Source organism: Arachis ipaensis, chromosome B08 (assembly GCF_000816755.2).
Source record: "Arachis ipaensis cultivar K30076 chromosome B08, Araip1.1, whole genome shotgun sequence".
In the NCBI taxonomy this organism is placed as follows: Eukaryota; Viridiplantae; Streptophyta; class Magnoliopsida; order Fabales; family Fabaceae; genus Arachis; species Arachis ipaensis.
The window spans coordinates 36,854,568-36,870,214 of record NC_029792.2 but is presented as its reverse complement, the minus strand read 5'-3'; positions in this window follow the sequence as shown (position 1 = coordinate 36,870,214).

Genomic DNA, 15,647 nt, shown 5'->3' with positions numbered 1-15,647 from the left:
TTCTTCTTATCATCTTCATTCCATTCAGCTTCTTTTTTTGGAGTCACCACTCCATCAGCACTTGTTTTTGTTGGGATCTTTGGACCGCTCACAACAATCTTCCATATGTTGTAGTCAATGGATTGGATGAAAATTCTTATCCTTTATTTCCAGTAGGAGTAGTTCTTCCCGTTGAAGAAAGGTGGCCGGTTGTTTGACTAGCCTTCAGTGAGGGTTTAGGCAACTGTGGTTGTGCCCAAGTTGTTCGCCATTGGATCTTTGCTGCAAGTGGTTAAGCTTGATTCTTGAGACCTTAGCTCCTGATACCAATTGAAGGTTATGATAGGTTTAGAGAAGGGGGGGTGAATCTATGCCTTCCTTTTAAGTTGTTGTTATGACCCTTTAATACAAACTTTCAATTCTGATTTTGTTTGTATTCAGCAACGGAAATTTATGAGACAATTTATTTTTGTCTCATGAAAATCAGAAAATAGAACACAACAGAGAAGAGAAAAGCTAACACCAGCATGTATCCTGGTTCAGTTGCCTTGTGCTATGCAACCTACATCCAGTCTCCTCCACAACAGTGGAAAAATTTTCACTATAGTTAACAGTATTACATACACCAATTTCACAGGATTGACCGAATCCTTTCACACTCAAGTTCTAACCTAACTTGACATTGGCTATACTAATACCTAACTATTCACTCTTAGTGCTAACCCAACTAAGAAAGGGATACCTCACAGGTACAAGATACAAGACATGAACATACCTAAAGAAATCTGAAAATAACTCTAGGCTTTTCTCTCAAGTGTATCACTCAGCCTTTTTCCACTCATGGCTTTTACTTGAGCTTTCTCACAATGCCTTTTCTCACAAGAAATTACAGAAAGATAAACATAGAAAAGTACATTACAATCTGTAAAACATGAAGGAGATTGACTTCATCAGCAGCCTCTTTGCTATGTGCAAAACCAGATTTGCAAACCTCAGCTTGAGTTCTTCAGTATTGGCCGAATGCTTCTTTGAAAGAAAGCATTATCCAAGTAGAGGAACTTCTTTACAGAACACTACTCACACAACTCTGGTTTTCTCTCCTTGCTTCTGAATGAGCAGAAAGTCATCTTTTATTTCCTTACATGTTGCTGGGTTCTTCTTCCAAGGTCAACACCTTGAGCCTTGAGCTTCACCAACCCACAGATTCACTTTTTCTCATTAAACCTTAGAGTAGAAACTTTGCTTCTGACTTCTTCATCTTGACCGAAAGCCATAAAGCAGCAACCATAAAAGTCTTCCAATGGTCAACTTAATCTGAACCCTTGAAAACCAACTTGGTCCCCAAGACATGTTTGAGACCGTAGATTTACAGCAGAGAGGAACATAAATCCTCTTTTCCATATAACTCAAAACGGAGATACAGAGAGTTGAAGATGAAGAGAAGAAAGTGTGTTGCATGTAAAAGGAAATGGGTTACCTTTAACCTAAGATTGATTTAGTTTAGATTTTCTGATTAGACTTCTGCATTTCAAGCTTGGACTTTCTCTTTCTTGCTTCTTTGAAGATCACCTTGGGAAGAATCTTTCTCTTTATCTTTCCCACTTTTCTGAATGTGTGATTTGACTAAGACAGAGGGGAGAAGAACGTTGCTTTGGTAAAAGCAAGTAAGAGGGAATGGGGACTTCAATCTTGTATGAGAAGCTTGGATCAACTTGAATTGATGGAACGGGCTTGGATCGGGTTTGATTAGCTTGGCCCTATTGGTTCCTTTGGCTTCTTTCTTTGCTTTTCCTTGGGCTCTTAATTTTTCTTTCAGCCCACCATCCTTGCTGTTTGCTTTATATTCCATTTGTTCTCTTTAATTGAATTTTGGCCTGCAACAATAAATAATTTAGTAATATTCAATTTATAATTACTTAAACACAAATTATTTATTTTGCCAAAAATAATGTTTGTCATCACTAATTAATTTAGTTAATTTCTTAACTCAACAGTAGTGGAAGTGAATGTCAAGGATATGTGTTGTCAGTCGCTAGCTCGTCAGGAGACAAACAAAACTTAGATCACATCCCTATAGTGAGAGAACTTCCCAAAGTATTTTTCGAGGAAATACCTGAATTTTCTCCTCTTCGAGAGCTATAAATTGTGATAGAATTAGCGTCGGGCAGGACCAATGTCAATTGCGCCGTAAGAAATGTTGCCGTTAGAGTAGGCAGAAATTAAGGAGATTTTTTGTTGACGTCGACAAATAAATGAATAATTAGATTCTTAATGGCTAACAATCAGAGTAATGTAGCGAAAGCGGGTTAGAGTATCAATAAGGTGAAAAGTGTGTAGCTTTTAGATTCCAAGATTTGAATATAGATATTGCAATGAAACTTGAAGGACCGCTGTAATTAAACCTAGAGTTGAGTCTGAAACTTCGAGTATAGTCCTTGATGGTAGAAACCTGATGATGACAAGTACGTGGTGATTTTAATTGCTTCAAGGCTATTATGATGCGAAAGAGATATGGTTTAGGATGTGTTGTTAGTATAGGTGAACGTAATTGGTTCGAATTTGCAGTTTGCTGTATTCAAACATCAGTAGAGGATTGAGAAACTGGGAGTTGAAGTAAAGAAGAGCCACACTCGCCTATTTTTTTTAAGTGATCAAAATTTTCAGGGCAAAATTTTTTTTTTTAGGTGGGTAAAATGTAAGACAAAAAAATAATAAATAATTATTTATTTAAATTAAAAGTGAGCTAAAAGGGTTAGAAAATTAAAATTTATAGTTTGAAATATTACCAGTAAAATTTTTATTTAGAAAATAAATTGAGCACAAAAAATATAATTAATTGCGAAAAAACGTGTACCGACATTAAAATTTACTGTACTGGCATAAGTTTGATCGGTACTGTGAGTGAGAAAATTAAAACTGTAAAAATGATAAGAAAAAATATGTAGAATAAAAACCCAGACATATATTTTAAATATTTTGTTCTAAGGTAGGGCACTTAAGTCCATGATATAAATACTTACCTTAGTTAGCAAATTCTGCACCTCATCCCCCACTTTGAGAGAGAGAGAGAGAGGGCACGAAGAGGAGAAGAGAGTGAAGAAACAAATGCCCTAAACACTATTCATACCAAACTTTAAATTTACAAAACTTCCAAATCATAGCTCCGATTGACAACTTGTTTGTGACTACACGTTTGTCTCATCTTCTTCTTCATTTTTATCTAAGTATTGTGGTGAGTACTTGTGAGAACTTTGACCCATTTTCTATTTTTCCACTCAAAATACGTTTTGGTTAGAGTGGTGTTGAAATTTTTAATTTTGATGCTTTAGGAGAAGCTCAAGCACAACTTCTAGCCAGGTTTTAATCTATGAACACGTGGCTTAAGGTAAGGGAATTCTTTTCCTTTTGATCCCCCTTTTATGTGCAAATCCTAGCTTGAAATGTGAATTGAGTTGCTTGAGTGCTTGACTTTGATTGATGGAGAAAAAATATTCAAGGGCTCAATTTGGGTGCGAGTTAGACACTTGGGTTGATCTTGGAGCACTTAGTGGACGGTTGGTGGCATTGCTTGAAGCTTGGGTTTTATTTGTGAGAGGAAATTCAAAGGTTGGAAAATGCCTTCAATAAGATACGGTTTTAGTTCCGGGTAGACCTAATGTAAGGTTATGTAAAAATCTAGGTTAATTGCCCCTAGGATAAGATTTAATGGAAATAAATATTGTTATGAATTATTGAGGGATTAGTGTGAATGCTTGTGTTGAATGATGGATGAAGTTGTGATTTTGAATTGTAAATGGTATAGCTAAATGATTGTGATGGAATAGATATTGTGAATTGAATTGCCTCTTAATGATTATTGAGTGGTGAATTGGGCCAGAGGCCGTGTTCGAAAGCATCCCGATAAGTTGATTGAAAATTGTTGAGTGAATTTGTGGCCGGAGGTCTTAATTGACTAAATTGTGTGAATTGATATGTTTGAGTGTTGGTTGATATTGCTGTTGAGTAACGAGAGGGTTAATTGAAATGGAAGTGGTGCTTTGGGTTTGGATAGTATGAAGTGATTGAGAATTGATAAATGAGTGTTGAGGATGCCTAGAAATGGTTTGGGGTGGTTTTGAAATGAAATTACTTCAGAATGTACAAAATGACATTTTGCAGAAAATTGGGATAAAAACGTATTTTTGACCAACTTCGACGGGACATAACTTGGCAAACGGAGTTCAGATTTGGGTAAAAATTATCTTGAATTAAAATTGAAGAGAACTTTAAAACTTTTCGAGAACGGTTGAAAATTGATTTTTGTAACAAAAGTTATTGATGTTTGAAAAATGAGTGTGAAAAACTGAATTTATAGTGTTTTTGGCAGAATTGAAATCGCGCGTATGCACCTATCGTGCGTACGCATGAAAATGAACTTGCACATACGCACAGGGCGTGCATACGCATGAAATTGAAATAGAATTGAAAAGTGGTGGATTCTACGCGTACGCACCATGCATGCGTACGCATGAATTGGGATTTGAACGTACGCACGAGGCATGCATATGCATGATGTGCATCCCGAATTGAAATCGTGCGTACGCATGGATCATGCGTATGCACGACTGTGCTCATTTTTCAGAAACACTGATTTTGAACTATTTTGCCTTTTCGGCGAGTCTGTAATCCCTTTAACCTCAATATGGAGTTGAATATCTAATTATTAAGCTTTGAACACACCGGGGAGGAATATAATGAATTAAATTGAATTATTTCTGGATAAACACTTGGTTAACCGGATGAAACTATTGCGGGGATAGAGATTTGTCCTACCCGCAATGAGGACGATGACTTAGTCCCGCTCATGAGATAATGATACTAATTAATAGATAGACAAATGGGGTTATGGTTGGTTGAAATTATTATTGTGGTTGAGTGAAAATTGATATGAGGCTTATGATAAAACTATGAATGAGATATACTTATACTAGCAAATATGATTAGTGGTGAATTTGATGAGGATAATGGGATTGGTCGATGATAATTATAAGTGTTGCTGGGGGTAGATATGATGAATTTTAATGAATTATTTTTTGAGAAAGAATTGATTTATGAGACACTTGCACCTGGTAGATGCAAGGACATGAGTTTTGTCTCGCTTGCTCAGTGTTGCGAGGTAGTTGTTGTGGGGACGGTGGTGTTATCTTGCTCACGAGAGAACAAAATTGAGTATTTAATAAAGAACTGAGGTTAATGAATCTAATAACTGATAAAATTGATTAAAGTAAATGATTATCACTGATTGTGGTCTAAATGACTGATTTGGCAAGAACAATGGTTTTATCCCGCTTGCGTGTTTAAAATTGATCATGATTATTGATTGGCAAGGTCGTGGGCTCGTCCCACTTGTGTATGGTTTTTGCACCTGCATTGGGTAAAGACAGTAGTTTCATCCCGCTTGTTTCGTGGTTATGGTGTGATGTTGTGGGAATGATGGTTCGTCCCGTTCATGGTAAGGACGGTGGTCTTATCCCACTCACGAATTAGAGAGGTTGAGGATTTCCTCCAATTGATTAATTGCTTGGGTGAGTTATGATGAATTATGAAAATGATCATTGATTAATTGCCTGGGTAAGATGCAAGGATCGTGGCTTCATCTCACTTGCTCCGTGTTGTAGTATTCCATATCTGGGTTAGCTATCAGATGTGTTTTGGGTTTGGCATTATAACTGACAAGTGAGCTCACAGCCAGTAGGACAGGCATGCATGAAAGAACTGAAGATTGATGATTTAGAAGTTATAATAAATACTCGTTGTAAGTATAGTTACTAAACCAAGCAATCAACCTTTCTTACAAACGTTTTGGTTGTCACAAGTAACAAACCCCTTTTTAAAATTGATAACCGAGTATTTAAACCTCGGGTCGTCTTCTCAAGGAATTGCAGGGAGGTATGTTCTTATTATTGGTTATGAGTTTTGTAAATTGGGGGTTTTGGGAAGAAGGAGCAAGTAATGTAAGATAATAAGTCGTTAAAATAATAAATAGAAAAGCTCTTGGCAGGGTATAAGAACTGGAAGTCCTATCCTAGTTATCCTTATCAATTATGATGAGAATTGGATTTTTCTCCCGCTTTGTTAACCTCTAACTATGAAGGTAAGTTAAGTGGATGAATTAATTTTTATTCCTCAGATCCTAGTCTTTCCTTGGGAAAAGTTAGAGTTATTGGAACTTGAATTAATTCTTGAAGAATTCCAATTTTCAATCAACAATGAGTTTCATAACTCAAGTGTCTCCAATTATTTAACCAAAGCCAAAAGGGAAAATATCTAAATTAAATTAAAAGCATTCATATAAATAAAGTAAAGCAAAATTAAATCTGAAAATACCTCGAATTGCATTAACAAAAGAAATCAAATCTAACAAGGATATTCATAAATTAAATTGAGAAAATAAATAAAAAGAACATTGAACCTGGGATTGAGAGGCACTCCTAAAACTAAGAGAAATCCTAAATCCTAATCCTAAGAGAGAGAAGAGAACCTCTCTCTCTCTAAAAACTACATCTACTTCTAAAATTGTGAATGTGAAAGCTTGTTTATGAATGGATGTATTCCCCCACTTTATAGCCTCTAATCTGTGTGTTCTGAGCTGAAAACTGGGTCAAAAGCAGCTCAGAAATCGCTCCCTGCAATTTCTGTTACGTTCAGGTCACGGGCAAGTGACGCGGAGGCGTCGTCCACGCGTCCGCGCGGATTGAAGTTCGCAGATGCGACGCGGGCGCGTCATTCACGCGTTTGCATCGTCTAGAGTCGGGGCAGCTATGGCAAATTATATATCAAATTGAAGCCCCGGATGTTAGCTTTCTAACGCAACTGGAACCGCATCATTTGGACTTCTATAGCTCAAGTTATAACCGTTTGAGTGCAGAGAGGTCAGGCTGGACAGCTTAGCAATTTCTCCAACTTCTTGTATTCCTTCCACTTTTGCATGCTTCCTTTCCATCCTCTGAGCCATTCCTACCCTGTAATCTCTGAAATCACTTAACACACATATCAAGGCATCTAATGGTAATAAGAGACGATTAAACATAGGGAACTTAAGGCCAAAGAAGCATGTTTTCAATCAAAACACATAATTAGGAAGGCAAATGTAAAACCATGCAGATAGTATGAATAAGTGGGTAAAGAGTTGATAAAATCCACTCAATTGAGCACAAGATAAACCATAAAATAGTGGTTTATCAACCTCCCCACACTTAAACAATAGCATGTCCTCATGCTAAGCTCAAGAGAAGCTATAAAGATGAAGAGGAATGGTAGAATGTATGAAATGTAACCTATCTGTATGAATGCAACTACATGCAGAATGTTTCTACCTACTTGGTTAAAAGTAAATAAGTTTTTCAAGACAAATATAAATCAAATTCCACTAATCTAAATCATACAACAAAAGACAAGTAAACTTGTAGGAAGATAGCTTGTGAAAGCAGGGAACATAGAATTAAGCATTGAACCCTTACTGGTAGTGTATATGCACTTTAATCACTCAAGTGTATAGGGTAATTCACTCTACTCTTCTCTAATCATGCTTTCTAAACTTTGTTCTTCATCTAACCAATCAACAAATATTTAATGTTCCAATGCAAACATCATGAGGTCTTTCAAGGTTGTAATGGGGCTAAGGTAAGGGTAAGGATATATGTATATGGCTAAGTGAGCTTTATAAATTGAATCTTTAATTAACCTAAGCTTTCACCTAACGGTACCCAAATTTTCCAATATTCAAAATTAGAAACATGATACATTCCCTTATTAACCCAAGTTCCCACAGTTTCCCCACACATAATTGTTGCACAATCCTTATCTTAAGCTAACCAAAGATTCAATTGGGATATTTAATTATTTTTCTGCTTAAGGCTAGTGATGTGGTAAAATACAGAACAAATGGGGATTAAAAGGCTCAAGGTGGCTAACAAGGGTGATGTAAAGGGTAGGCTTATTTGGGATAAGTGAGCTAAAATCAAATAATGGCCTCAATCATATGCAAACATGTAGATACACTAAATATTAGACATATAGACTGAAACAAAGTAAAGATCACAATTATAGAGAAGTAAACACACAAGAATAAAATATTTATGGTTAAATAATGTAACCATATAAATAAGCTCAAATCTCACAGGTTGTGTGTTCTTTAGCTCAAAAATCATGTTCCAAATACAACTTCCAAACAAGTTTTAACATAAAATTTTTTTCAAATTAGTGAAATTCTCTAAAAGGTTTCTTGAAAAAGAAAATATTACTTCAACCAAGTGGTAAAATATGCACAAAATCAAATAAATATGCAATCAAACATGCAAATGCAACAACTAACAAGGAAAATAAAATATTGGTGTTGATAAGAAAATACTAACCCATGGAGATCGGTATCGACCTCCCTACACTTAAAGATTGCACCGTCCTCGGTGCATGCTGAGATGTGCAGGTGGACGGGTTGTTCCAACTGATGCTTTTCTTCAAGGATTGTGCAGATGGACTTGTTTGTCTCCCCTTTTAGAGGTTTCTCTCTTTTTCCGTCTTCGGTGGCCAGCCTAAAAGAAGAGAAAAAGAAGAAAAGTAACCCAAAAGATAGAAAATAAATAAAATATGGGTGTTAATGCCAAATGATAAGGGTCTCATTTACGTGGAAGCTTCAACATGTACGTGAGAAAACAATAGAAGCCATGGCATACCAGTGGTGCAGAATTTGCAACAAAGGAGAGGGAAATGTGGGTAATGCAAGATAGTATAAGTTCATATCAATGCAAGAGAAGTACAAGTATCATAAAAGATTAGCATTGATTTAAATAATGTTACCCAATCAGAATAAAACAAGTCATAAGCACTAAGATAATACCAGAAAAGATATAGCAGTTGAATAAGAACATTTGAACACCAATGGAAAATAATAAATTTAGAAAAGAAAATAAAAATATACAAAATTATAATGCAATGAATGAAAGTATGCAAATAACTTAAATAAAATAAAAGATAAGAAGAATGAGAAGGGAAATAAATAAAGTAAGAAAGAAATAAGAAAGAAATAAGAAAAGATAAAAAAATAAGGATTTGGAAAAGAAAAATATAAGATATTTTGGCAGAGTTGGATGAGCTGTGCGGCGCAAGCGACGCGGTCGCGCGACTTGCGCTTAAACTGATTGACGCGGTCGCGTGACCCGTTTTATGCTGCTGGCGCGAGGGCAGCCTCGCGCTCGCACAACTCTCTGTTCAAAATCATTGAATGCCAAATATTGGGCGACGCGATCGCGTGGGGCATGCGATCGCGTGAGTGGCCAGTATAAGCATATGACGCGGACGCGTCGGTCATGCGTCCGCGTGGGAAGGGTTGTGCGTTCAGCACCAATCCAGCACCACTCTAGCACAACTTTCGGTCGTGCACCATTTTCACGTCAAATTCCAGGGCACGCGGCCGCGTGATTGACGCGGTCGCATGGGAGGCCAGTATTCCCACTCGACGCGGACGCGTTGGCGACGCTGCCGCGTCGCGTGCATGCTTTTTTTTTTTTAAATAATGCAGTATGCAGAATGCAATGCTAATATGAATGTTATGCAAAACTCCAGGTTTAATAAAATAAAATAAAACTCGAAAACAAACAAAACAGACTAGAATTAAAACTTAAAAAGGGACGATCATACCATGGTGGGTTGTCTCCCACCTAGCACTTTTAGTTAAAGTCCTTAAGTTGGACATGTGATGAGCTTCCTGTTATGGTAGCTTATGCTTGAACTCATCCAGAAATCTCCACCAATGTTTAGAATGCCAACAGCCTCCGGGATCCCAAACTAGGTGCAGAAAGCCTTCAAATAAGTTAAAGCAAGTGACAAGGCCCCAAGAGTGCTGATTTCTAGATTGAATTCTGGGGTCCCAGACCTTGCCTTTGCACCCATCTTCTTGTTGATCATCATTTTTCCACTTGGGTGGTGAACATTCGAAATTCTTACTGAGACATCCAAACAGCTTCCTAGACCCATTCAGTTGAGTTTTATACCAACCTTTGCGTTTAAACTTAAAGCTTCCAACCATAATGAACCTTGCAGGACAATTCTTACCACTGACCATCTTCCTTTTACTCTTAATGTCACAAAGAGCTCTAAGTTGACCATCCGTCTCCAATAGCCCATATTCAAGTAGAATTAGAAAGGTAAGGGATATCAATTTTACCCACTTGAATATTGTGAAGGATGATGGCAATTTAGGGGGAGGGGTCTCCAATAACTTTGGCAAGGTGATTTCAAGCCCCATTCCCCTGGGCTCTTCTTTAACAGCTTCCACCTCTTTGCAAGCTTCTTCAATTTCAACCTCTTCCTCTTGGTAGCTGTCTTCCAATTCAATCTCTTCTTCATTGTTCACCAAGAGTGTGGGAGGTTGTGCTTTTTCTTCTTCCATCTCCATGTCAAGTTCAATGGGAGAGGATTCAATTGCGGATAAGAATTCATCAATGATTGAATCCATCTCTTGATCAACCTCTTTAAAGTCTTCAACCATGATATGTCTTGGAGGTTGTACACCCTCTTCAACATCAATTTTAAACGTCTTTGAGGGAGGCTCTATGTCTTGACTTTCCCAAGGAGGTTCAGCATCTCCTAAGTCTTCAACCACTTCTTCTTCTTCAATAATTCCGGCTTCCTCCACTTGTTCCAGTACAAATTCATGCTCCTTGCTGTCCACCGGAGTTTCTAATATCTCCTTCATACTACGTTCTTCATTAGATTGTCCACATGAAGCCATGGGGGTTCCTTGAATGTCTGAACGTTGGGAAGGCAATCGATTTATCGCTTGATCCAATTGTTTAAGTATAAAATCGTACTCCTCCTTGATGGTGACTTTTCTATGATAACTCCCTTCAACTACTCCTCCATCTGCAGAGGTCTCTTCTACCTTCACCTTTAGTGCCTCCTCTAGCTCCTTATGAAGTATGGATTCGCGAAGATGATCCCTTCTCTCTTGTTCCATGTCAATAGCATCATTGGGATCATGTTGCTCTCGGATTGATGGATGTGGGTGCTCTTCCATGGATGGTGGTGATGGGATGGAGAGATCATTCTGTGGTTGAGATGGAAGTGCACTGGAGCTTGCGGGTTGAATATTGGAGGTAGAAGGTTGGTTCATGCGGGATATAAGATTTTGGAGTGTAGAGGTGAGACCAATGATGTTAGCGATGAGTGTATTGTTATCCAATGGAGGTTGGGGTGGATCTATGTATGGTTCATTTGGTTCATATGGTGGTTGGTATGGTGGATGTGGGTTAGGGTCATATGGTGGTGTTTGGTGATGAGGGGCTTGCGAGTATGGTGGTCCAAAGTCATGTTGAGGAGAGGGTTTGTAGGCATATAGTGGTGGTTGTTGATAGTCCATTGGAGGTGGTTGTTGCCATGAGGGTTTATCAAATCCTTGTGGCTCCTCCCATCTTTGATTGTTCCAACCTTGATGCCTGTTTTCATTGTAATTTCCTCTTCCTACAATATAATGGTAACCAGACTCATAGCCAAAGGGGTGAGAGTTCATAGTAGCAAATAAAAATTAAAAACAAAAATAAAAATAAATTTAAATTAAAAGGTTATTAAAATTTTGAATTTGAAAATTAAATTTTGGAATTTGAAAATTAAATTTTGAAATCTGAAATTTGAAATTTTGAATTTTAAATTTTTGAAATTTGATTTTTGAAATAAGATAAGATAAAATTTTGAAAAAGATATATTTTTTTTTTGAAAAAGATTTAAATTTTGAAATTTAAATTTTGAAATTTTAGATTTTGAAATTTGAGATTTTAATTTTAAAATTTTAAATTTGAATTTTGAAAATTAAAATTTAAAATTTGAAATTTGAGTTTTAAATTTTGAATTTTTGAATTTAATGAGGAAAGAGAAAAACAATAAAATGACACCAAACTTAAAATTTTTTTAGATCAAAACGAAGAAAACAATTAAGAACAACTTGAAGGTCAAGATGAACATGAAGAACAACTTGAAGATCAAGATGAACACCAAGAAAAAATTTTTTTGAAAAGTTTTTAATAACTAAATAAAAACCAATAACCTCTTAATTTACGAAAAAGCAAAAATAAAAACAAAAATAAAAACAAATAAACAAGTAAAAAGCAAATATTTACAATAACCAATAATAAGGCACACGTTTGCAATTCCCCGGCAACGGCGCCATTTTGAAAGAACTGAAGATTGATGGTTTAGAAGTTATAATAAATACTCGTTGTAAGTATAGTTACTAAACCAAGCAATCAACCTTTCTTACAAACGTTTTGGTTGTCACAAGTAACAAACCCCTTTTTAAAATTGATAACCGAGTATTTAAACCTCGGGTCGTCTTCTCAAAGAATTGCAGGGAGGTATGTTCTTATTATTGGTTATGAGTCTTGTAAATTGGGGGTTTTGGGAAGAAGGAGCAAGTAATGTAAGATAATAAGTCGTTAAAATAATAAATAGAAAAGCTCTTGGCAGGGTATAAGAACTGGAAGTCCTATCCTAGTTATCCTTATCAATTGTGATGAGAATTGGATTTTTCTCCCGCTTTGTTAACCTCTAACTATGAAGGTAAGTTAAGTGGATGAATTAATTTTTATTCCTCAGATCCTAGTCTTTCCTTGGGAAAAGTTAGAGTTATTGGAACTTGAATTAATTCTTGAAGAATTCCAATTTTCAATCAACAATGAGTTTGATAACTCAAGTGTCTCCAATTATTTAACCAAAGCCAAAAAGAAAAATATCTAAATTAAATTAAAAGCATTCATATAAATAAAGCAAAGCAAAATTAAATCTGAAAATACCTCGAATTGCATTAACAAAAGAAATCAAATATAACAAGGATATTCATAAATTAAATTGAGAAAATAAATAAAAAGAACATTGAACCTGGGATTGAGAGGCACTCCTAAAACTAAGAGAAATCTTAAATCCTAATCCTAAGAGAGAGGAGAGAACCTCTCTCTCTAAAAACTACATCTACTCCTAAAATTGTAAATGTGAAAGCTTGTTTATGAATGGTTGCATTCCCCTACTTTATAGCCTCTAATTTGTGTGTTCTGGGCTAAAAACTGGGTCAAAAGCATCCCAGAAATTGCTCCCTGCGATTTCTCTTACGTTCAGGTCGCGGGCAAGTGACGCGGATGCGTCGTCCACGCGTCCGCGCGGATTGAAGTTCGCAGATGCGATGCGGGCGCGTCATTCACGCGTTCGCGTCACCTAGCGTCGGGGCAGCTATGGCAAATTATATATCAAATCGAAACCCCGGACGTTAGCTTTCCAACGCAACTGGAACCGCATCATTTGGACCTTTGTAGCTCAAGTTATGACCGTTTGAGTGCAGAGAGGTCAGGCTGGACAGCTTAGCAATTTCTCCAACTTCTTGTATTCCTTCCACTTTTGCATGCTTCCTTTCCATTCTCTGAGCCATTCCTGCCCTGTAATCTCTGAAATCACTTAACACACATATCAAGGCATCTAATGGTAATAAGAGAGGATTAAACATAGGGAACTTAAGACCAAAGAAGCATGTTTTCAATCAAAGCACATAATTAGGAAGGCAAATGTAAAACCATGCAGATAGTATGAATAAGTGGATAAAGAGTTGATAAAATCCACTCAATTGAGCACAAGATAAACCATAAAATAGTAATTTATCAATGTATCATATGCATTTGTTTGCTAATGTTTGGTTGTTCACATATGTTTTGGTTTTCCTAATTGATGAGTCCTTATTTATGATACTTGATGTAATTGCTCTCTATTTGTGATTGCTTTGTATTGTGTATTGTTTGTGATTGATTCTGTTAAGACTGACTATTGATAATGTATTGATACTAATGATACTATTGATAATTCCATGAGACTATTGAGATTATTAAGCCTTATGAGATTGAAAATATTGATAGGGATGATTGTTTAGTACTGACGAGACTAGTAATGGAAAGAGTACAATTACTTTAGAAGATTTAACCCTGTATAATTATTATTTTGTGATTAAAATTGCTGGACTAAATAATTTGATATTAGGAGTAATCCTGAGATTATATTGGAAACTAATTGAGACCAGCAATAGTTACAGAGTTGAGAATTTAGCAAAATGACCTTGTTGAAATTGGTTGAATCCTAGGCTTGAACTTGTGAGTTTGGACATTACAATTGTCTAGCGGGTTCATGTATTTTATATAGTCTTTATTTGGAACTATTATCCTACTGAGAACCTTCGGGTTCTCACCCATCGTGAATTTTTTGTTTTTCAGATACAGAACGTGATGCATCTCGTTGAGAGTGCAGGACTCGTTGGTGAAGCGAAGAAGACTTTACTTTTGAAGTTATTTCGTTATGCAGTACTTTTCTCTGCTTTTAAAATATTGTATTGTACATTTTTCTCTTAGAGATTTTATTTTGGAGAAACACGATACATTTGTACTCTTTTGGTTTGTATTATGTTTAAGTTGGTCTTTTCTTTGCGAATCAAGACTAGTTATTATTATTATGTATATTATTTTGGATCTTGTGTGTCTCTGTGTGTGTATATATATTTCGTTTCTGTATACGATGTTCGCTTATTTAATGTGGTTCGAGTGTGGTTAACAACTGTCTTTTGTTTAAATTTTTTCACATGCTCCTAGATATATCATTATTATTCAAATACTATGTATATACTTTTCTTTTATGTGTTGTATTGCCTCATTATCTTTGATTTACGACTTAAGTGTAAAGTTCTGTGTTAGGGTGTACTATTTATTTTGTTTTTATTTTTTTTAATTAACAAAGATAATTTAGTAATTTTAATTATTTCAGTCTCTGTATTTATCTTAAATCAAACAAGATACTAAGACATAACTCAGTTTTGTATACTTTACACCTAACATAATACAGAGACTTGATTTTGTTAAGTGAATTTTTTCAAAAGAAAATTTTATTGTGAATGACCACATTTTTTTAAAACANAATCGTTTACTAAATATAAATTTTTTTATTACTTACAAAAATATAATATTTATTAGTTTTTTTGTATTTTTAAATTATTCAAAAGTTATTTTATCAATCATCTTTTAAGAACTTTTTTATCAGCAGTTGAATTTTACAAATATCAAATTGGTAGTTAACCTTAAAAATATGTTTAAAATGAAAGCATAACTCCTGCATAAAAAAAAAAGTTAGAATGTCAACAAAAGTAGAGTATAATATCTTTAAATATCGCAAGATGCACATTTTTATTATACCAAATTGATCATCTATTTATATCGATCTATTTATATTTTATAAAAAAAATTGATACTAACTTATTATAGAATAAGTTTATGCAATATTGTTTTTTGTAATTGTATCATGTAAGCAATTTTACATAGTTGGCACTAATTAACTAAAAACTTATGCAATATAAAAGAAAATTAGATATATACATCATAACGACACACAGCATGAATCATTACTCAATTAAATAAAAAGGTAATGGTTAAAAGCAACTATCATCTATAGTTAAACTGTGATAATAATAGTAATAACTAATAACTTTTAGTTACAAATATAAAGAGTACATACTTTCTCTTCATTAAAACATTATTTATAGTGCTCATTAAAACTAGAATTCTTACATTAGCAATATTTCTTTAAAAGGGTTATAGATACTGATTTCACCAATATTA